This window comes from Pinus tabuliformis, chromosome 3_2, assembly GCF_031772625.1.
Source record: "Pinus tabuliformis cultivar Carrire ecotype Pingquan chromosome 3_2, CPIR1, whole genome shotgun sequence".
NCBI classification, from domain to species: Eukaryota; Viridiplantae; Streptophyta; class Pinopsida; order Pinales; family Pinaceae; genus Pinus; species Pinus tabuliformis.
Window position 1 is genome coordinate 1,131,486,567 of NC_142302.1, and position 25,422 is coordinate 1,131,511,988.

The window sequence follows — 25,422 nt, forward strand, 5'->3', positions numbered from 1 at the left end:
TTTTTAGAAAACTCATTATGAATGTGATTATTAATATTATCAAAATATTATATAATATAATAAAAATTAAATGCATAATTTTTTATCATTATAACTAATATTTATAGAAAAGAAAAAATGTGTTTTATATCTCGATAATATTAGAATTTTTTACATTATTTATTAATGTCAAAAACATCATTTGAATAAAGATAATATTTTTTAATACACATTTAATTTTTATTTTATTAAAAAAGTAATTTAATTTTATAATTTTAATTTAATTACTCTATATATTTATTAAAACAATCTTATTCTACTCACAAGAGGCAACCTAATAGAAAGTTGCTCAGTTATGAAGTATTATGTAAACCATAAAATTTAAGGTTCAAATCCCTTGTGGATCAAGCTAACAATGAAAAAAACAATCTTATTCTCTTAAACTTCAACGATATTAAAATGAAATAGATATTAAGACTATACACATTACAAGTAATAACAACTTCCATATATATATATAGTAGGAATGAAAACATTCTGACTTGATGGAATCATTATTTCACCAAGTAGAACAACAATTTCATAAATGCCACACAAGCCAACTTAACAACATGTGTCCGGATACTTATATTTATTAAAACAATCTTACTTTTTAAACTTTTATAATATTAAAATGGAATAAATATTAAAACTATAAATAAATATAACAATTTTCATTATTTATGAAATAATCATTTTGATAAACCATTTTAATCCTCATTATTATCTTAGTCCTCATGACAAACCACATTGGGTGGTTCAAAATGTTATTTATAATGTAATTTTTACTAAAATAATTTCTTGAAACAATGTGAAAAATATTCACTAATGTGAAACTATGAAATTATAGAACAATATTATGAAATTATAGAACAATATTAGGACTATACACATTAAAATTAATTCGGTATATATATATATTAGGAATGAAAACATTCTCACTTGATGGAATAGGTATTTCATCGGGTAGAGCAACAATTTGATAAATGCAAAAGGGCCAACTAACAACATCTCTCCAAAGACTTCAACCAAAGTAATTGGGCTAAGAAACTTGTGATTTACCCACTTGAGCTAAGTTCCTTCAATAATAGCAATTTCAAAACAACTTCAATAACATCAAAAACATCTTATAATTAATAAATAATTAAAATAATGGTCGGGGGCAACACAATTAATGATGACCGTGAAAATGAAATGTTATGTGTAATTCACCTATGTTTACAAAAAAAACCCAATCAATCCAATTTTTCATTCTTATCTATATATATATATATATATATATATATATATATATATATATATATAATTGCTCAATATATTTACTAAGCAATCTTATTTTTAAAATTTTTTAATATTAAAATGAAATAAATATTAAAACTATAAATAAATAGAACCATCTTAGAGACCTTACTCACAACCATAATGCACCTATATGAGTTGATCCTTGGTCATTTAAGCACAACACATGGGATAGCATGTTTTATTATGAATACCATTGGGGTCAAACAAGGTTTTCTCCTTTCACACACACTGTTTTGGATTTATGTAAAGTTATAGTTCTTCTTACATGAGTGTATCCAAGATAAAAATGGGTGTCTTCCCCTCTAGGTCCTGATTTTTGTCATGATTTTTATGGATGATGTGAGCCTTTTAGCCTCATCTCTTGAATGGCTGCATATACAACTAGATGCCCTAGGCCTTTTTGGCAACTTTTATTAATTAATGGTCAACTTAACTAAAACCAAGGTTATGATTTTAGTGGGTTGAAGAAGATCCTCTTTCATCACCATTTCTTTTTCAAAGGAGAGGAGATTTGGATCACCAACACATATACTTTTTTGGCTGTATTGTTCATCAGACCTTGCTTTAGTTTGTGACATGTGCTTTAAACCTAAGTTAGCAAGTGCTAAGGGTCCTTGGCTTTCCTTGCCAAAGCAATCTTTTTGGAACCATTTTCAAAGCATATAATCAAACATGTTGCTCATGAACACTCTTCTCTGACCCACATTTCTATATGATTCTAAAGTTTATGGACCTGATTAATGATATTCTGATTGGCATTCAATGGAAAGATACATATCATCTTCCTTCACCACATCATCAAATGCAAGAAAACAAGTACCTCAATCCATCGTCCATGGAAAGTTTGGTGCTTGATCCTTTTGACTCCATATAGTTTTGGATCTCATCTCACTCTGGAACCATAGCCTAAGTTCTTTTGATACAATGAAGGGATGGTACCAATATACATACTTGGCCTACTATTCATTGGAATCCATTGCATCAACTTATTCTCTAGTTCCTTATAAGTGATGATATGTCAATGTCTCGCATTTCATAGCATCTATTGGTATTACGACGGATTGGCTCCTTCAATTTAGATATTCCCTAGATGCAACAAACCACCTCTTACCTACCAAACATTAGATGAATACATTTGTTAGATTTGATACCTTCAAGTAGTTTGTATGGGTTACTTGGATAAACCCTTTAGGTGGATTAGATTGAAGATGGCCTTTTATGGTGAGCACTTCATGTTTATGAGAGATGGACTCATTATTCTTCCTTGTTACACACTTCACCATTATATGCACATTATTTCTATCCACTTAGGTCAATTTAAAGTTGGCTCTCATAGACTGTGGGTTGGGATTGATTAATAAGATAGCATTAGGATATTTTTGAGGTAAAAAATGGTCCTCAATATGAAAAATGTACTAACAAAATCAATTTTAAAAGAACCAAAAAGATTCATCATGATGATTACCTAATGATGTAACATCACCCAACCCCCTCAAGGCATTTTTAAGGTAATGGGGTGCTTAGATGTGACATCCATGGGTACCCTATGGAAATGGGGTTTTGAAAAATACTCTTACTTCGGCCACCTTGAAACTTGTTTTCAAGATCACCATCTCCTTATATGTTCCAAGATTTTTCAAATGATATATATTTCAGTATGGGGAATTTACGCAGTGCATTATATTAGATATCATTTTTGGGCCAGAGGATATTTTTAATTTTATTTATGAGGATATTTTTACTCGCTTTGGTGTTCCAAGGGAAATTGTGACAGATCATGGAACTCAATTCACATCCAAAATAATGGAGAAACTTATGGAAGAGTACAAGGTCAAGCATAGGAAATCCACTCCTTATCATTCGCAAGCAAATGGTCAAGTGGAGTCCACAAATAAAGTAATTAAAGGAATCATTACCAAGACTGTGCATCTACATAGAAGAGATTGGGCAGAAAGGATTCTTGAAGCCTTATGGGCCTACAGAACTACATGGAGGAACACAACGGGACATACTCCTTATGAACTTGTTTATGGGAAGGAAGTTCTGCTCCCCATTGAGTTCCAAGTTAAAACCTTCAAGATGGTAGTTCAGTTGGGAATGGATCTATCATAAGCTCAAAAACATAGACTAGAGTAGTTGAATGAACTAGATGAGATCAGACAAGAGGCAGTTCAAAGAACTGATCTAGTTCAGCAGCAGAGAGCTAAGTGGCATGACAAATACATTAAGGACAAAAGGTTTCAAGAAGGAGATTGGACATTGCTATTTGATTCAAAGTTCAAAGATTTTCAAGGTAAATTTCACACTCATTGGCTTGGGCCATATGAAATTGAAAAAGTTTTTAGCAATGGAACAGTAAGAATCAAGACAATTGATGAGCACCAAACTCCTCTCCTTGTGAATGGTCATAGATTGAAGATCTATCAAAAGCCAATATCAAAGGAAGAGTTTATCAAAATCTTTCAAGATAACTCTACAATGAGGCTGGTGAAGAAGAATCATTCTTCTCCATCAGCCTAGTCTTTGTTTTTTTCATCATCATCTAAAAAAAAAAAAAATAATAATATATAAGCTTGAAAACCAATCACTGATTGGCATTCTTATACAGAAAATACAGGGCAAAAATCAGAGGATTCTGACGCCCTACATTTTCCAAAAAATCTCTCATTTCACTCTGAAATGAGAGATTTTTTGGAAAATGTAGGGCGTCAGAATCCTCTGATTTTTGCCCTGTATTTTCTGTATAAGAATGCCAATCAGTGATTGGTTTTCAAGCTTATATATTATTATTATTTTTTTTTTTTAGATGATGATGAAAAAAACAAAGACTAGGCTGGTGGAGAAGAATGATTCTTCTTCACCAGCCTCATTGTAGAGTTATCTTGAAAGATTTTGATAAACTCTTCCTTTGATATTGGCTTTTGATAGATCTTCAATCTATGACCATTCACAAGGAGAGGAGTTTGGTGCTCATCAATTGTCTTGATTCTTACTGTTCCATTGCTAAAAACTTTTTCAATCTCATATGGCCCAAGCCAATGAGTCTGAAATTTACCTTGAAAATCTTTGAACTTTGAATCAAATAGCAATGCCCAATCTCCTTCTTGAAACCTTTTGTCCTTGATGTATTTGTCATGCCACTTAGCTCTCTGCTGCTGAACTAGATCAGTTCTTTGAACTGCTTCTTGTCTGATCTCATCTAGTTCATTCAACTACTCTAGTCTATGTTTTTGAGCTTCTGATAGATCCATTCCCAACTGAACTACCATCTTGAAGGTTTTAACTTGGAACTCAATGGGGAGCAGAACTTCCTTCCCATAAACAAGTTCATAAGGAGTGTGTCCCGTTGTGTTCCTCCATGTAGTTCTGTAGGCCCATAAGGCTTCAAGAATCCTTTCTGCCCAATCTCTTCTATGTAGATGCACAGTCTTGGTAATGATTCCTTCAATTACTTTATTTGTGGACTCCACTTGACCATTTGCTTGCGGATGATAAGGAGTGGATTTCCTATGCTTGACCTTGTACTCTTCCATAAGCTTCTCCATTATTTTGGATGTGAATTGAGTTCCCTGATCTGTCACAATTTCCCTTGGAACACCAAAGCGAGTAAAAATATCCTCATAAATAAAATTAAAAATATCCTCTGGCCCAAAAATGATATCTAATATAATGCACTGCGCGCTTGAGCCAGAGGAGTTCTGGGATGGGTGACCTTCTGGGAAGTCCTGGTTACCGGGTGCAAGCCCCGGAAGTGATGATTGATGCTATGTGATTCGTTCTCCACATTTCACTAGTTTCAATCGCACTTCTTCACCCCTGTGAGCATCACCCGATGCAATGAGTGCTAAGTGAACTATTCAAAAATCATGAGAAATTAGTCACTTTACGACTACCTCTCATGGAAATGGTCATACGTTTGAATGACTTACTTAACGCAGTTGAATCCCAAAAATGATATCTAATATAATGCACTGCGTAAATCCCCCATACTTAAATTCAAAAAGAGTCAAGGGATCTCTACTTGAATGGTTCATGAGGCACAATACTTGCTAAGGTTTTGCAAATGGGGTAGCAAGCTAAGTGGGCTTGATTGTGGGGAAGAACTCCACAGTTAAGCGCGCTTGAGCCAGAGGAGTTCTGGGATGGGTGACCTCCTGGGAAGTCCTGGTTACCGGGTGCAAGCCCCGGAAGTGATGATTGATGCTATGTGATTCGTTCTCCACATTTCACTAGTTTCAATCGCACTTCTTCACCCCTGTGAGCATCACCCGATGCAATGAGTGCTAAGTGAACTATTCAAAAATCATGAGAAATTAGTCACTTTACGACTACCTCTCATGGAAATGGTCATACGTTTGAATGACTTACTTAACGCAGTTGAATCCCAAAAATGATATCTGATATATATTTCCTCAAAATCTAAGTTTTGGATAGAACATTATGCCCATTTGATGATTTTACCTTCAAAGAACCACATCAACATCCATACTAGTGCCACATAGTAAACATGTATAATTTATTTTCCCTTGTGTTCCCATTGTACAATGCCACATCAACTTCATTTGGTTGACACATGGCATTCCCTTCTCACATGTTGACAATTCTTAGAGCCACATCCCCAAGAAGGCATGTCAACATACTACCCTTATCCAAATTTGTGATTTCCTTATAACCACACTTTATCAATTCTCTAGATATCTGCTTAATTTGGATTTCTACTCTCCCAAATCCATCCAAGAATTCAAAAATTTTTGGATCTACCTAAATCTAGGAAAACATTCCTTCAACGAGGATAACATCTAAATATGGGAAAATTAAAAAGTCACCATTAACCAAAATACCAAATTTCCATATTTCTGGTAATAGGAACATCTACTAATCCATGTCACTACTACAGGGCTTCCACCTGGGCATCCACCTATATATTGTTGCACCTCTAATCCATATCAAGACTGCCACACGAGTATGCCACATCAACATTCACCTATTTGCAAAGTTTGGATTACTCACATATACTTCATGTATTGTTTGTGCGGTCTACTATGCTCGCAAAAAGAATCTAGATTTTTGTTAAAGTATATATATAGGAATGAAAACATTATGATTTGATGGAATCATTGTTTCACCAAGTAGAGCAAAAATTTCATAAATGCCACAAGGTACAACTTAATAACATCTCTCCAGAGACTTAAACCAAGGTAGTTGGGCTATGAACCATGTGATTTTACCACTTGTGTGAAGTTCCTTCAACAATAATAATTTTAAAACAACATCAATAATGTCTAAAACATCTTATAATAAAGAAATCATTTTTAAAATAATGACTGGGAGTAGAACAATTATTAACGATTGTGAAAATGAAGCGTTATGTGTAATTCACCAGTGTTTACCAAGGAACTTAACCAATCTAATTGTTGGTATATATATATAATTTAATTACTCAATATATTTACTAAAATAATATTTTTTTCTTAAATTTTATAATATTAAAATTATAAATAAATATAATAATTTTCATTGTCTATTAAATAATGATTTTGATCAACTATCTTAGTCTTAATAATATGATTTATAAATGTGATTTTTGCCAAAATAATTTCTTCAAACAATGTGAAAAGTATTCACTAATGTCACTCTATGAAATTATAGGATGATACAATTTCAGAAAGACGTGTATTTAAATTAAATTAAATAACTCATGATATGACATTAATGAAAGAAAGAAAGAAAGAAAAGTATTTTAACGTCCACGATGCTAAAGATAGCCTATGGGACAAATTGCTTCTTCATATGGTTAATGTATTGAGTCCTTTTCCTCTGAAGCCTCACAATAAACGCTCACAACTTCTCAACAAACCCCTCACTAAATAGATTATCCCAAGAGCTAGTCGCCAGAATATTTGCATAACTTTCCCTATTGTCTTTGAAGGCCTCGCATTCTAAAACAAAATGCTTTTTTGTTTCCACTTTTCCAGAAGACCAAAAAATACATACTCTTTCCCCCAACACTTCTTTTGGCCTTTTCCAGCACCCTGTTTCACAACATAGTTGATGAGAATTAGTCCTTAACTGAGCAATAAGAATTTTGGCTCTCCAAGAAATAATGGCTTCTATGTACGATTTTTGTTGATGATTATGAGTGGGATTAAACACTTCAATATAGTACTTTTTCCTTCTCCCTAGATCCTTACCCAAGTACGCTTGTGGAACTTATCCATAACAAAATATTTTATCTCTTTACTAATTATGTGACACATGTTCAAGAAAATACCCCATTTACTAAACCATTTGTTATTTTGATGCATCCAAGTTTTCTTTCTTTTGTACAATATGTCATTAAAGGAAACCTTAGGCCATCTCCCCTCTTCCATTTGCTCATTTTTTTTAAATACCTTATGACTCGTACCATAGCAATTAATTCAATAGGAGCAGCCCCTGTTTCACTTAACAAGATAACATAAGGAACTACTCTTTTAATTTTGAATTTGTTTGTAATCAAACGCTTTTGAATTTTCTCAATTTGTTTCCACTGCATGTCAAATGTACTATTGGCCCATAGTTCACAACCATATAGAATCACTAGAAGCCCAAAATGAGTTTGAGTGGTTTTCCAGTCCCATAACTCTGCCTCTCTACACCTATTTTGAAAAGCATAAAATGCTTTCCAACCCCCCAAGGTTATTTTATTTCTACAGCCATCCCAACTTAGATTTTTGTTGAAGTCAATTCTAAGGTATTTGTGATCTGCAACTTCTTACAGAATGTGACCTTCAAAGTAGAACGTATGTTGGCTATACTTTATTTTTTTAGAGAAAACCACTACTTTCATTTTGCTAATATTGACATGGATCCCCAGCCTTCTACAAAAATGCTCAAGGGATAGTAAGTGCTCTTGCAAACCAAGAGCAGATTTAGCAATTAGAATAAGGTCATTTGAATACAAAATAATTCTTATAACAAACTTTCCCAAATATATACCATCACTCTCGCAAATTTAACCACTCCTCAAGCTTGTCGATATATAAACCAAAAAGGGTAGGAGACAATGGGCAACCTTGCTTGACCCCGATATTGCTTCTAAAACTTTCAAAAATACCTGTTGAAGTTCTAATTTTGACTTTCACCTCTTCATACATCCTATGCACAGTTGCTCTCAAATGTTTAGGAACCCCAAGTTCCTCCATTCTGTGTCAAATCTTATCCCTAGGAATTGTGTCAGGCGCTTTTTTCTAAAATCAACAAAGCAAGAAAAGACTTCTTCATTTTTCTCCCAAACTTTTTCAATGATGTTCTTTAAAGTTATACAATGATCAACAGTGGAATGTGTAGGTCTAAAACATGATTTCCCTTTAGCACGTTTATCTCTTTCTTCTGCCCACTTGCTGATTTTATGTTCTAGCATGCTTCCAATAACTTTGCAAACAAAGGGTTTGTCATTATGGTCCTATAATTGGAGGGATTATTGATGTCACCACTCTTGAAAAGAGGTATTTCCAGACTAGTTGTCCAATATGTGAAGAACCCCTGTTGTATGATGTTGTTGAAATTTTTTGTAATGTGCGGTGTAAGAATCTTTGAGCCCCATCTTAGATACTCTGCTTGGAGTTCAGCAAAGTATTTTTCTTTTCCAACACCCAACTTATTGATACCCATCTCTACCTCTTACACCATCAAGAGTTCAGTATCAGTGCATGGGGACTTCACTCACAAAGCGATACCATATCACATGCGTTCATATTGGGGCATAAAAAATGGGGAAGAAATGAAATAATATATTGAACATATAATAGGGGGTAAAGGGTTTTTATATGTTGTATAGCAATATGTGTATTATAAGGTATTGTTTATACAATAAACTGGCCACCTAGAGAAAAAAAACAAGTGGGCTGGAGAAATAGAGGTTCAAGAGGATTGTGGGAGTATTGGGAGTGGGAGGGGGAAAGAAAAAACTATGGTAATATTAGGTACATAGTAGGCTAACATTCAAACCTATGCAATTCATGGTAATGTTAAATTTTTAAAGTAAAAGTGGCATTCGCCTTATATTTCATTTTCATCATTTTACTTTAATTTTTAACATTGCCATGAAATGACTCAAGATGTTTGAGAGTGGTTCCGACCTCATTAGGTTTCATATGGAGAAATTAGAATTTTAGATCTCACTCAAAATCCAGCAAACTTATTAGTTTTTTAGGATTTCAGGATTGGGGGGATTGCAATGTTTCCATTGGATTTTGTCATGTACTACAATATAGAACTCGTATTTAATCAAGAGAACCAAGCCCTCTATGTATCTAGATGTTAGTGAGATTGGTTGTTGAAATCCTCTATCATAACCCTACTAAAAATGTACCCGTCACTCAAACAAAATCTTGAGTTGACATGCTACATTTTTCCTATATTATGTTAATTCTTAGAGGGTGATACTAATGACAAAGATCCCAAGATAAGCAATGATTTTGACAATATGCAAGTATTTATTGTAGCATGATTTTTTTTGGATGCTAGAGGCCATCCAGAGCCTATTTGTTGATGTATTTTCGGTTCAAATATGGATTGCACTCGATGTTATTTTCGTTATGAGCACCCTTACATGCTATATAAATGAGAACTTGTAATTTGTGGACCCGTGGTTGATGAATATTATAACTACTAGATGAATGTTGTTATATGGTTTAATCCATGTTTTTATGTTTTTTTATCACAAAATTCATCATTCTACATGATCTTGTTGACATATATGAATCAAAATATATAAAAATATATATTATATAAAATTCACTCCCAAAATCTCTCCCAACTTGGGAGATTTTGAAAATGTCACTCCTCGCTCCTGCTTCTGCTCCCACTTCCCGCTTCTACTCCTGCTTCCCTGTTCCAGGCAACCTTTCTCCAAAACATACATGAATCACATTAATAATACCTCTATGATTTATGTCTAATGTGTGTGTTAAGATTTTTTACATGTTGCTCAACTAGTGATCCTCCCAATGATGGTAAAGTAGAGAAGACAACAGATATGGCACCTTCACCCTTTCTTTACATTAGTGATGAACAAGTTAAATGAAAGTGAAGGAGATAGTGGTAGACTATTTCTTGGTAGAGGGAACATACATGCCACAGGAGATAGTGAAATAAACTATTGTTTGGAAGAGGGTGCATGTATGCTAAGGGCACATATGTCACACGTTCAATTAATTTCAATTTAGATGTTTCAAATTTAGCAATTTCGATTTTGGATAGAGTTTTTCTATTATTAGATATTTCTTTTGTTTTTTTTAGCATGCATGATCTATTCTTACTAAGATGATGCATATCCTTAGTCAATTAGAATACTTATGCATGAGAAATCCCCATCTTAGGTAGAGGACAAAGATCTCAAGGAAGGGATGCATTCTTGCGTGCTCCAGTTCATCTCTTGATGGAGACACACTTACTTGGAACTCTTATTATGCAACTATGGTGCACTAGGTGATCATATTAGGGATATGATTTGACAAAGTCCAATCAGATAGGATTTTTCATGTATCTATATTCATTGTACTTTCTCTCCTCTTCCTATTCTATAAGTGAAATGAAAGTTGCGCCATTGTGTTAGTTATTGATGTTTTGTTTTAAACTATTGTAGTGTATCTTTTTAGTATTCAATATAAGATAGATGTAATTGAGAGTTCAAAACTATGTGTTTTACATTCAAATCTTCCACAATATGTATTTGTAAATCAGCCAACTTATATCTTCCTCTTTTTTATTGCAACTTTCAAGTTTTCAGCTACATAGTATTTAAGTTATTCTTTCTAGAAACAAAATCCGCTTACCATTGTTAATGAAAATAAAGGGATATAAGTATAAAGGGATGTAAAAAATGTTAATGAAAAAATGGATACCGACAATATCTAGTGAAAGTAGGGGAATTTTAAATTGAGAAGGTATATTAGGTTCGTATTGATAGGGGGTTAAATAAAGTACTTTTCGAAGGTGTTTTCTAATATGTAGTCAAATTAAGGCATTGTTTATTATGCCACGAACACACGTGCTATGTTAGAGGTTCATTGAGTGAAGCCCCCGTGTATCAGTGTTGACCAAGGGGGGATGGTCAACCTTGGGATCCTACTCATAGAGTTGTCTTGCATTGTCAAACCATTTAGAAGTTGTAATACTATTTTCATTTTGCATATTTTTCGGTCCGAGATCCTTTCAAAATAATTTGGGATTATTTTTCCCAAGGAAGATTAGTTCTTCCCTCCTTGAAAACATGAAATCGACCTTTTTCTTTCTTAATATCTACTTGTAAGCTTTGAGATTTATGTTATCCTTGTTTGACTCTTTCCACATTCTCCTTGCCTTTTTTCATTCCTCGTTAAACCAAGCATTAACCAAAAAGCGATTTGTTTCAGACTTCCTAACTTTTTCTCTTTTGTACTCTGCAGGTGCACTTTGAATTAAATGTGTTAATTCGTGTCTATGAAGGTCGTGAATTGGGATTTTCTCCCTCTAGAAGAGTCTCTCTAGCATTATTTTGAAGGTATTACAATTTTCTGGAGTCAAAAGAAATCCGCCCTTTGGGAGATTTTGTTGAAAACACTGAGTTTTTTACTCTAATTGCTTCTTTCCAACCCAAGAGAAACTTAAATAAATTGGCTTGTGATATGATTTGAAGTCCCAAAACTGAGCTCCAACCAAAACTTCCTCCATTTTCTCACACAAACCATGAAGTTGTCTAAGATAAAACCATTTTACCATGCCTATAAAAATTAATATTATATTATGAAATTTTAAAATTCCCTTACTTTGATAAAAAATCATTTTTTCAATATTATAATGTTAAAGTTCAAATAAAAATAATAATAATATTTTTATTTTAAGGTGTAAAAAGAGAATATATTATTGAAATAATTCAAACCAATGTGACCCAACATTATTACATTATTATGTTTAAAAACTGATAACAAAAACAATTGAGAATGTTTTCGGATTAATCACATTATTAGGATTTGGTCAATGTTTCAACCCAACTAATGTGGTTCATCCTCAAGACAAAGGTGAAAAAATCAATCATTCTTAAAGAATAAATAGCAAGAATGCATCAAAAATAGCAATTAGGAATTAGTTATTAAAATAATTAAAACAATATTTAGTTATAAACTAGTCGTTATATATATATATATATATATATATATATATATCAATTTGTAATAATAATAAAGATTGAGAGGATCCTAAGGAAGCATAAGGTGGCTTCAAACTTTTGTCCTTTAAATACCATCCAGAGCTCCTTTAGATTTGTAAAAGACCTAGTGCACCCCAAGAATATGAAAGGTGTTTACGTTATCCCATGCTCTTTTGGGACTCCCTATATTGGTGAGACTAGTCACTTTATTAATCAAAGGATTCGTGAGCATGCCGCTAACATAAAGCATTGCAAGACCCGCTCCTTTGCTTTAGCAGAGCATGCAGATAAATCTAAGCATCACATTTGCATTGAGGAGGCCCAAGTAGTTGCTAGGGTTAGTCATTTCCATCATCGTAAATTGAAGGAGGCCCTAGAAATTGAAAAAATACCCAATAATTTGAATAGAGATGATGGTTGGATAATTAGAAGAAGTTGGGTCCCTATCATTTCCTCCTAGTTTTTTAGGTTTCTTTTTGGGATTTATTTTGTTTGTTTATTTATCTATGTAGGTATTGGTGTCATTTTTATAGTATTTGTTGTTCATTTATTCTTCATTACAGTTTATATTCTTGATCCTTCGTGTGTTTTCTTAAGTATTCTTGATCCTTCATGTTTCCTTAAGTATTTTACCATCCTATTCGTTCTTAACGCCTTTTAGTATTTTTGTTATTTTTTTAATGGGCATCAACCCCGTATTTTATTGTTGACCTTGTTTTATTTATTGATTACTTTTCTTTGAATATATGTATTTTTTTTCTTTTTTATTAGATATATATATATATAGATATTTCTTTTGACTTGTGTATATTTTTGTTTTATTTTATTTATTTTCCATTAATTATTTTTATTTATTAAATGATCTTGTCTCGATTAGGCTCTTAGGGTTTTGACTTATTTTTTTAATTTTTTACATCTCTCTTTGGAGTTTCACTTTTTTTTTATAAATAATATTTGATTTTAATAAATAAATTTAAATATTATTTTTCAAAAACTAACTGTTTAATATAATTGTTACTTATTAATATTTGTTTTTAATAAATTAATATCATAATTTAAATATTGTTTTTCAAAAACTAGTCGTACAATACAGTCATTACTTAATAATATTTGTTTTTAATATATTAATAAATTAATATCATAATTTAAATATTATTGTTCATTACTTGAAATTATGGTCTCTACATTTATCTGTATTTAAGCCTTTATTATGGTATGCCTCTTCATCTGGTCTTGATGATGAACCACACTTATTGGTTCAAAACACATTGGCTAAAAAATTTCTATTATGTGATTTCTATCAAAAGACTTTTCTTAATAATAATACTCCAAACACATCGACCGAAAGGTCCACATTATTTTAACTAATTACTCGTGGAAAATGTTTTTTTTGGTTAGAAATATACATTAAAATACACACACACACACACACACACATATATATATATATATATATATATATACTTTTTGCAGAGAAACATTTTGCATTTAGTTTTAAGAAAAATTCTACTATAGACCATCACATGTAACAGTGTCATCCTCGAACGAAGAATTTCTGCAAATCTTATTGATTCAAATCTTCTTATGTAAGAAAGAAAGTACTCTGGCATCTTATTCTGAAATTCGATCACTGTGCTGCAAGGTCGCTTAATGAAGTTACTCAGTACATTCCAGCGATATCCTTCTTCCAAATCAGAGGGTTAATTTTTTCCACAGCTTGTCATGTAAGTATATACCAATGTTTCTTCATTGAGATCTGGAGGTTAATTTTTAACACAACTTTTCATCTAGCTATATGTTACTATTTCTGTTTCCTAACAAATGGCTCTACTTGTTTCTGTTTCCAATAAGATTTCAATCCTTCGCAATTTTTAAAGATTTTTTTTCCTCCATTAGGATCTTAGTTTTTATCACCTCATTGCCCAATATTTCTGATTTGTTGAACTCTGAAAGTGTGATTTTGAGATTTTGGTCCTTTTTTTCCAAATGCATAACAACATATGGATCTTAGGTTATAGTTTTTAACATTTTTTAGAGGAAAAAAATGCTAGTTCTTCATATTAATATATTAAAAAATAATATATATTCTCAAATTCTCTTTCTGCTTTCTAATCTTTTTATTTCTACTGAACATTAATATTTTGATAACAGTCCCCTATAGTACTGCCTATATACCTATTAATTCATACTAATCATACATATATATCCTTACTGGATCCTTCTCTTAATTTTTGTCATCTATTCTATTATAACCATACATATATTCCAAAAGAACTGAATAAATCATCCAAATAGTTCACCAAAAAATTGATACATTTTCTTTTATGAATAGTTTATGCTTCTAGCATTAACCACTATCCCCATTCATAGGTTGTAAAGAACTTAATTGTTTCCTTAGCAACCCCTCTCTTAAATAGAAGATCAACGATCCAATTTTTTTCCATGTAAATATCGAGTTTTAACATTTAATATTTTGAATTCTAATGGTAATGTTTCAGAAATCTTAAACTTTTTGTTCCCTCTGTTTGAATCTTAGGTTTACATCACTTCAAGTGTGTGTTTGAATCTGCAATTAGAAGGCTTCATTTATTCGTGAACACAAATGATGTTTTGTGGCCATTAGCGAAGCCCATGGATCTTAGGTTTCTAGTTTTGAATTTGAACTAGATTTATTTAAAAAGATTTTACTCGATAGAGCTTTTAGCGTTTTGAGATTCTCGCTAAAGGTCTAGTGCACATATCAGGACTTTCATGACCAATGAATTATGTGTGGCTCTCTGAAAATTTTCTTTTGACATCATATTAGCGAAACTTATTGGATTATTTTCCCTATTTTTTCCCTATCTTTTACATTTAGGCTTTTGCCAATCTTTGCCCGTTATGTTGGGGATTATATTTCCTTGTTTCTTGAAGAATTCACGTAAAAACCGTTGTTGCTTTTATTGGTGGTCTACACGCTGATGTCAATCCTTAGCAATTTTTTAACATTTTTACTCTCCATTGGAATCTTAGTTTTTATCACCTCATTGCCCAAGATTTCTGATTTACTGAATTTTGAAAGTGTGATTTTGAGGTTTTGATCATATTTTTTGAAATGTACAATAACTCATGGATTTCAGGTTCTAGCTTTTACCGTTTAATATATTGATTATTCAAGTTTTACTTTTGTGACTGTTTGTTGAAATTCTCAACCGAAAACAGTAATTGACACTTAAGACTGGAGTATGATGGCAATGTTGTGCATGTAACGGTGTTAATGGCAAGCATGACCATATTTCAATTTCTTTCTTGGACGAGAAAAACCATCACCCGTCATGCTGTGGTTTTAATTTCTCAGACACAAGGCCTTGATTCTTTACTATGATGTTCAAATTTTTGTTTCTGCGATGTTCAAATTTTCTCTTATTTTTTCATATATAGTGGGAAAATCTACCCTAATTTAGGTATCAAACTAATAGGGGAAAGGGGGAAGTCATTACTGACTGCTATCAATTAAAGAAGACTGACTCATCATGTTATTGAAAGAAAATCACCTCACTGAAATTACCCCTTTGGTTGTCTGTAAGAGTCCATACTTTTACTCCGACCAGATACCTCTGATCTTGGAGTGTTTTGTTAAATCAAGAAAACAAACTCTTAACCAAACAAAAGTAATTTTAGAACATACTCTTGGCCAAAATATTTCCCAAATGTTTTCCCATTTATTTTTATGTGATTAACCCTACCTTAGAAGACTATGCTACTTATCTCCTTCAAATATCATTGAGCGCTCTAGTAGCAGGAGCAGGAGTTTAGGGCCTTATTTCTTAGAAATTTGTGAAAATTTTAAAGGCAACGATATTTTGCTGGTGGCTAGAACTTGTGAAAAATTTAAAGGCAGTGCTATTTTTGAGGTAGAAATTGAAACAAGGGAAAGAGTGCTTGAAGAGTCTTTGCTTGGACTTGGACATCCACCAAAAGGAGGTCTCCAACGTCAAGGCATAGGTTGCATGCTTCCCTTTTTATCTCATTAATATATACATTTGATGTTCACTTTCCATAATTGTGTAAATGTTTATGCTTTTAGCTTAATACTCCTTGATCTATTAAGTAGTTTATGTTTGATGTATGCCATATATGCTCTTGTATCTTGCATTGCTCTTTGATCTTTCTTACAAGAACTCGGACGTGAAGAACAAGTAAGGAGCAAGCCTAGAAGCCTTCAATGGAAAGATACATATCATCTTCCTTCACCACATCATATAATGTAAGAAAACAAGTACCTCAACCCATCATCCATGCAAAGTTTGGTGCTTGATCCTTTTAACATCATATAATTTTTAGTCTCACCTCACTCTAGCACCATAGTCTAAGTTTTTTGATATAATGAAGGGATGGTACTAATATCCGTACTTGGTCCACTATTCATGGAATCCATTGCATCAAATTATTCTCTAGTTCCTTATAAGTGATGATATGTCAATGTCTTAGATCTCCTAACATCTATTATGTGGCCTTTTGAGCTCTGTGGCCTTCTGCAGCCCTCTTCGACAATCTTCAACAATCTTTGGCAATTCTCTGTTGCCTTCTTTGGCAATCTGCGGAAATCTCTTTGGCAATCTTCTGTGTCCTTCTGCGGTCCTTTGCACTCGTTTTTATGCTATGATCGACCTCTTTGCGTGAAGTTATCTAGGGTTTCTGTCTCTGTATCAAGTTTTCATTTTGTTTCAATTAAGATCCATCTTAGTGTCGCGCATCTTTATGATTTGAGATTTTATGTATCAATAAATATGTAGTAGAGGTTCTGAGCTCTGCAGGATCGATTCTCCCTTGAGATTCTTTTGTTTATGGAGATATCGCTCATTAAGAGTGAATATCGGGCCGTGGTTTGATCGGACGCGGAGGACAGTGTTATTTTCTGAGGTCTGCGATTGGATATTACAGATTTGAGACACAAATCTAAAAGGACTGTGTGGCTCCCTTTTGTAAAAGATTTTAGAAACATTTTATACTCAGTAGGAGAGCATTCTCCAGATGGCTCCCAGCTTCACGAAAATAGTTGTTGGCTCAGTTCCGTCCCGCTCTAGGGGGCAAGCTCCTGCCCATATCATCAGTGAAGCCCCAGCTCCCACTGTCTAGGTGGTCCAGGCCTCACTCAATGAGGCTTTCAAGTTCTCTGAAAGTGCCCTAATCTACCGATTCAATGGTTTTTGGCCGCGGCTGACAACTCTCCACAGTTGGATATCGAAGGTATGGAATCCTGTAATTCCTAATGCAATTAATATCTACCCCTGTGCTAGGGGTTTCTTTATAGTAGATTTTGAAAACCCTGAAAGAAGACAATGTATTCTAGATTCCAACCCTTGGTTTTGGGAAAACTCAGGCCTATTCATGTAGCCATGGAACCTATTATTTGATCCCTCAACAATAGTCATAACCTCAACACTAGTTTGGGTGAGATTGCCAAACCTACCCTTGCATCTCTGGAATTTCTCCTCACTAAAAGCCATTGGAAATGCAATTGGGAAATTTTACTGCAGGTGCCCAGAAACAGAGGAATATGCCAGAACCACCTATGCACGCATCTGTGTGGAAATGGACTTCAGCGTTGGATTCCCAGCTGAAATACACCTAACAAGTAAAGACTATGTGTGGAACCAGAAACTTGATTATGAAAGTGTCCTCTTCAGATGTCAATCCTGCTTTGAGACAAGCCACCTAGCCAAAAATTGCCCAAAAGCCTCCCAGAAAAATTCTGCTAGAAAAAATCACCACAGATCTACATGGTGGGAAGGAGCACAAAAAGAACACTACACTGTCATCAAAGAAGAATACTCTTGAGAAAACTCTGAATCACAAGAAATCGGGCAAGAAAGAAACAACTCTCAAGACAAGCAAGGGGAAAGCCCCGCCCAACAACAAAAGAGTGAACTCGACAACCCCTCAAGCATCAACAGTTATGAGGATTCGAATACCGCACAAAATAAATCTTCATTTAACAACAAAGCAGATCTCCTAGACCAAACTTCTTCTCCGACTATCTTCAAAAGGACGAACACAATAAATCTTGAAGCTAAGACACCAATGTCCCAAGAACTAGAAGAGATGAACGAGATGCAAGATAAAGAAAGTTGGAAGACCGTAGAGAAAAAAAGAAAGCTATACCACCAATCTTGCCAAGAAAGACAAGGAGCCAAAAAATTAAAAACTAAGACAATTATAGGTCCGACAGACCAATTTGGTCTCAGTGGACGTTAACCACCATCATCATCATTATGATGGATTTACTCCCTCAATTTAGATATTCCTTGGATGCAGCAAACCACTTCTTACCTACCAAACGTTAGATGAATACAATTGTTAGAGATGATACCTTCAAATAGCTTGTATCGGTTACTTGGATAAACCCTTTAGGTGGGTTACACTTGAATATGGCCTTCTATATTGAGCACTTCATGTTTATTGAGAGATGGAATCATTGTTCTTCCTTGTTACACACTTCACCATTAGATGCAAATTATTTCTAGCTACCTAGGTCAATTCAAAGTTGGCTCTCATAGACTATGGGTTGGGATTGATTAATGAGATAACATTAGGAGAATTTTGAGGTAAAAAATGGTCCTCAATTTGAAAAAGTTATTAACAAAATCAACTTTAGAAGAACCGACAAGATTCATGATGATTATTCCCTAAATGATGTAACATCGCCCAACCCCCTCAAGGTGTTTCTAAGGTAATGGGGTGCCTAGACTTGATGTCCATGATTACTTTATGGAAATGGGGTTTTGAAAAATCCTCTTACTTCGGCCACCTTGAAACTTGTTTTTGAGATCACCATCTCCTTCTATGTGTCCAGATTTTCAAATGATATATATTTCATCAAAATCCAAGCTTTGGATAGAACATTATGCATATTTGATGATTTTACATTCAAAGAACAACATCAACACCGTACTAGTTCCATATAGTAAACATGTACAATTTATGTGCCCTTGTGTACCCATTGTACAATGCCACATCAAATTCATGTGGTTGACACATGGCATTCCCTTCTCACATGTTGACACTGCTTAGGACCACATCCCCAAGAAGGCACATCAATATACTAGCCTCATCCAGATTTGAGATTTCATTATAACCACACTTTAGCAATTCTCTAGATATCTGCTTAATCTGGATTTCCACTCTCCCAGATCCATCAAAGAATTAAAAAAAAATTGGATCTACCTACATCTAGGAAAACACTCCTTCAACTAGGATAACATCTGAAAATGGGGAAATTAAAAAGTCACCATTAATAAAAATGCAAAATTTCCATATTTCTGGTAAGAGGAACATCTACTAATTCATGTCACTACTACAGGGCTTCCACCTGGGCCTCCACTTCTATATTGTTGCACCTCTAATCCATCTCAGGACTACCACACTGGTATGCCACATCAAAAATACATATGTTATCTCTTAGAAAAAACCCTAGCTACGGGAAAAACTCTAAGGTAACCTTGAACCTCTTTGAGGTTGAGAGATGACCCTTCAACCTTGAGAGGGATCTCTCCCTAAAGTCAACTACTCAAGGTCACTATAGTAGAAGATTGGTAATTGAGTCTTATGGCCAAATTTATTGAAGAATGATTGAATTTGGTTGGACTGTGTGAAAATACTACCATTGGGCGTGGAGTCTGACCCAATCAGGCTTTATATAATTGCAGTTTCAATGAGAAAAACACAGAAGCAGGGTAGTGATAATTCCTTTGACACTTTAAGGAATTTGGATGTAAATGAGGGAAATTACTGCAATGGTTAAGTGAACAACATTTATTAAATGCCTGAGAATAAAGAAAAAGGAACATAAACATAGGAATCCCAATTTCAGACACTTAGTATTTTAGACATGAGGAAATATAAAATGAAGAAGAGACAAACAGGGAATCATAACACAAGAATTTTTGTAAATTGCTCATGAAGACTGTTTTCATTAAGATCTACTCAATAATACACAAGGGATGATATATCTCAAATAAAACTCAACTCTTTCTTCTTCTGCAGTGTTTTCTTATATAGATAATACAATAAATGAAACAGGTTTATAACTCAAAATTAATTACAGTAATCCATTAATAGCAACATATCTCTTACATGCATGCATTTGAAAATATCTTTAAACATATCAAGTTTTTCAAATCAAAACAAATCGCTGAAAACTATGTTGAAAATGGGGCTGAGAAAATATATCATGGTTGTGCTTCACTCGATGTAGATGAGGCCTTGTCATCCTTCAAAAAAAGGCTTTTGGTGTAGCTCTTGCCTTCTTGTATATCCCTGCTGCAAATTGTTGATAACGTTGTTGTCAACCCTTTAGCTGTCAGAACTGATGAATTCATTGACGGGCCGACTTTCAGCGTTTTCATTAAAGTTGATCTTCTAAAATGCGCTGACAATGATAATATCAGCATTTTTATGCAAAATACGTTGATAACGAAAATATTAGCGTTTTTTGCAAAATGTGTTGATAATGAAAATATCAACGATCTCTTGCGCTTTCCTGTGCTTATATGCTGACAGCTACTTGATAAAAAATTCACTCTGACAGTGAAAGCTCAAAATTGAAAAAGATAGCTACCAGCCTCTCAGCTAAGGGTATTGGCTTCTTCTAGTAAAACGTCCACCTTATCCATCCTCTGCCTCTTGCTTTGTCTAGTTTCCATGGGGATTTTCTTCTTGGTTGCCTTTGTTTTCCTAGACCTCTTTGAACTTGAATCTTTCCCTTTATTTATAATCAGGTCCTTTAGTGGAACATTGTCCACGTCTATGAACTCTTTGGCAAGGTTTGGGTCTTTCTTCAACTTTATCTTCAACCTTAATTTGTTTAAGGGCCTGGTGTGAGGTCTTCTTCAGCTAGAACTTATTCATCATGGGGTTTATTGTCAACCCTCTTTCCTTTGTTTTGCTCTGTTGGTTGGCTTTTTGAAGGGGAACCTTCAGTGTGTATATTTTTAGCATGTGGGGAACTCAAAGTAGGATGGTCTTCAACAGAATGTATCTTCCTAAGCCTATCACTTCTTCTACAATAGACCTTGGGTATTTTAGGAACATAAAGTGAGGGTTTGTCTTCCTTCTTTTGTCTTCTAGTTTGCACAGTGGGGGTGCCCTAAGAGGAGGTTCCTTCTTGAGGGTTTTTGACTTGTTTGGTTCCCTTCGTCCTTCCTCATTTAGACTTAGGGGGCTAGGTTTGAAACCCTCCCCAGAACAAGAAATGGCTCCACGTTCTTCCAGCCTTTGCCAATTGATTTTCAATTAATAACTTAATTAAAGATTTGTGATAGATGAAATGTGGAGATGGGTTCGTTCGAGCTTGAACTCAAGAAACCATGTGCTTGAGACTTTCTAACAAAAAATAACATGTATTCATTCTTACTTGTCCTACTAGATGAGCTAAGAAATAGAAATGGTATAATTTACCCAGTTAAAATGCCCTTCACATGTGAAATATGACTGGGTAATGTGTAGCATCCCATGCCATTTATCTTCGAACCAAGACCTCTACACCCCTGCTTTCTAATTTCTTCCCTTGAACTCAGCCTTTAGGAAGAAAGGAACATCGATCCCAGCCACGACATGGCTTCTAAAGACATTTTATCCATATGTGGGCAGAGCCGCAACATTTTCAACCAACTCCTTTGTCACTTGGAACTAAATGCCTCCAACCTCCACACATTGACCATCGAAACCATGGGCAAATGCTTTAGTAGCCTAGTCATGGAAATCAATGCATCATCGGAAAAATTCGATCCACCGAGCCTGTCAAAAATGCTGCTATCATGACCTTTTGGTTCACTTCTGTTTAGCTTCCCGCTTTTTCCCATTATCTTTACAGTTTGGCGATTACATAGATGAGAGACCGGGATTCAATCATGTATCTCCATCGAGTAGCTTGAACTGAAAAACGTTCCAATGATAAAGTTAACAAAACTTACAAATGAAATGGTGAAATTACTTATGCGAGAAAAAACAATGATGTCTCAGGCATAATAAGTGATTGACAGGTGAAATAATGTTTTAACCCTTCGATAATTACAAAACTACATCATACCTGTTCGATGGTGGAAAACCTTCTTTTCAACACGTACCTTTCACCTTCAGATTTATCGTGGCATGACCAGGCAATTATTATTTCGTTGATGACATGGAACGTGTTAGCGCATTTCAAAAATTGAAATTCAAATTTCAAGTTTGGCATTGATACTCCAATTATCAACATTATTTCTTGTTTATTACAAATATTTCGCTGACACTGTAATTGTCAGCATTTAAAAAATTTCAAACTTAACTAAATGTGATAACAACATCAACATATCATGTCATCCAAAACTAGTCCACATGCCATGTCAGCATGCCACATCAAAATTCACCTATCTGCAAGGTTTGGATTACTCACACATACTTCATATATCTTTTGTGTGGTCTAGTGTGCTTGCAACAAGAATCCAGGTTGTTGTTGAAGTGTGTGTATATATATATATGAATGAAAACATTATGACTTGATGGAATCAGTATTTCACCAACTAGAACAACAATTTCAAAAATGTCACAAGGGTGTGCTAAGTTCCTTCAACAATAAAATATTTAAAATAACATCAATAATGTCAAAAACATATTATAATAAAGAAATAATTTTTAAAATAACGATCGAGGGACAACACAATTAATGATAATTGTGAAAATGAAGTGTTATGTGTAATTCACCTGTGTTTACCAAAGAAACTTAATTATTTACGTATATATATCTATATATATATAATTTAATTTAATTACTCAATATATTTATTAAAACAAACTTATTTTTTAAACTTTTTATTGAGTCGAGAGGCTCATTCTACCGCGGCCTACTATGATGTGAAAAGATTTCCATTTGTCATCAAAGTTGAAATTTTGCTCATGTCGACCAAAAAAAAAAAAAAGTTATACAAAACATTTAAATAATGTCAGCTCATAAAAAAATTTGCACGTGAAGAAATTGGATCCCTCTCATTGAGTGAGAGGCTCATTCTACAACCCAGTATGATGTGTAAAAAAAAATTAAATAACTATACAAAACATTTAAATAATGTCGGCTCATAAAAAAAAAATTGCATGTGAAGAAATTGGATCCCTCTCGTTGAGCCGAGAGGCTCATTCTACAACCCAGTATGATGTGTAACCCTGTCCGTCCGTCATCAAAGTTGAAATTTTGCACATATCAGCCAAAAAAAATAAAAATTAAATAACTATACAAAACATTTAATGTCAGGTCATAAAAAAATTTGCATGTGAAGCAATTGGATCCCTCTCGGCTCATATTAGATTCGTATTTAAAATGAATCTATGTCTGTTCTACATCCAAATAGGAGGTGTAAGGGTTTTCGTCATCAAAGTTGAAATTTTTCTCATGTTAGCCAAAACATTTTATTTTTTAAATGTAAAAATTAAACAATATAAATAATTATAAAAAACATTTAAATAATATCAACTCATAAAAAAATTTGGACGTGAAAAAATTGGATCCCTCTCGGCTCATGTTAAATCCATATTAAAATAAATCTATATCGTTAATATTAAAACCATAAAGAAATTTAATTATTTTGATTGTATTAAAATAAATCTATATCGGTAATATTAAAACTATAAAGAAATTTAATGTGATTATATTAAAATAAATCTATATCGGTAATATTAAAACTATAAAGAAATTCAATGATTTTGATTGTATTAAAATAAATCTATATTGGTAATATTAAAACTATAAATAACTAAGACGCTGCTGCGGAAGAGAGCCGAGATGAACCCTAAAGGCAGAGCCGCCGCCTCCTCGCCTTCGGCCGTCGTCCGGCCTCTGGAAGGCTCTGTTGATGCAGGTGAAACGCAATACACTCAAGGACCTCCGCTCCAGAGCTTTGCTGAAACGCCAGGTCTCCACTGCGTCGCCTTCGGCCCTGAAAACGCCAGATCTGGATCTTTTACTGCCGCATCGCGTGCCAGCTGCCTCCTACAGAATGCAGATACGGCGACTGAGAAAGAGGACGCAGATCTTTCTCTTGTTTCGGATACCCTTCGCAGTGCGAACCTGAAATCGAGTTCTCTGTCAGAATCTACGGCACGAAAGAACTCCTCTGCATCGGATCTGGGCTGGAATGAAAGTTACCATTGGCAGATACCTTTTTCTCCTCCTCTGCCTCCAGGGCGTCAAGAGTTAGGAGACCCTACAGCCTCTGGCCCCGTGCTGCTTCAGAATGTTTCTGGAAAAAAGCTCTCTGCCCCCTTTCAGGTTCAAATCACACAGATCTCAGGCAAAACCATTATGCAATGGGTACACCCTTTAGATCTGGTGCAGAACCTCAAAGCAAATCTGGAGCGCAGACTTGGGATCCCCACAGCCCTACAGAGACTCATCTTCCAAGGTAAACAGCTCGACGATCCTCTTCCTCTATCTTTTTACAGCATAAAAATCAACAGTTCTTTAGTGTTTTCCTTTCGCTTGAGAGGTGGAGCTGCAGGGCAATCCTCTTCTGCTCCTCCATTCTCCTACAAAGATGCAGTCCGCTCTGAGATACCTGCAACCCCGGAACCTCCTAAACCTAAGCCTTTTTTGGTGGACAAATTGGAGGAGGTTCCCTCTGTTGAGATCTCCTACTCTGATCTTGCAGATGACACCCAAAAATTTGCTGAAAGGGCCATCATCTGCAGATTCAATGGGCTATGGCCACGCTCAAAGGATCTTTATGACTGGATCAATGACAACTGGACTGACCGTTGCAAGGTCCATTTCTGTGCAAAGGGTTATTTTATAGTGCTGTTCGATAACCCCGAGCACTACGAAAAAGCCTTAGAAGAAGGCCCTTGGTTCATGGGTTCAGCAGGCCTCTTCTTAACTCCATGGTTCCCAGACTTTGACCCAGCCTCAGCAGTCTTCACTAAAG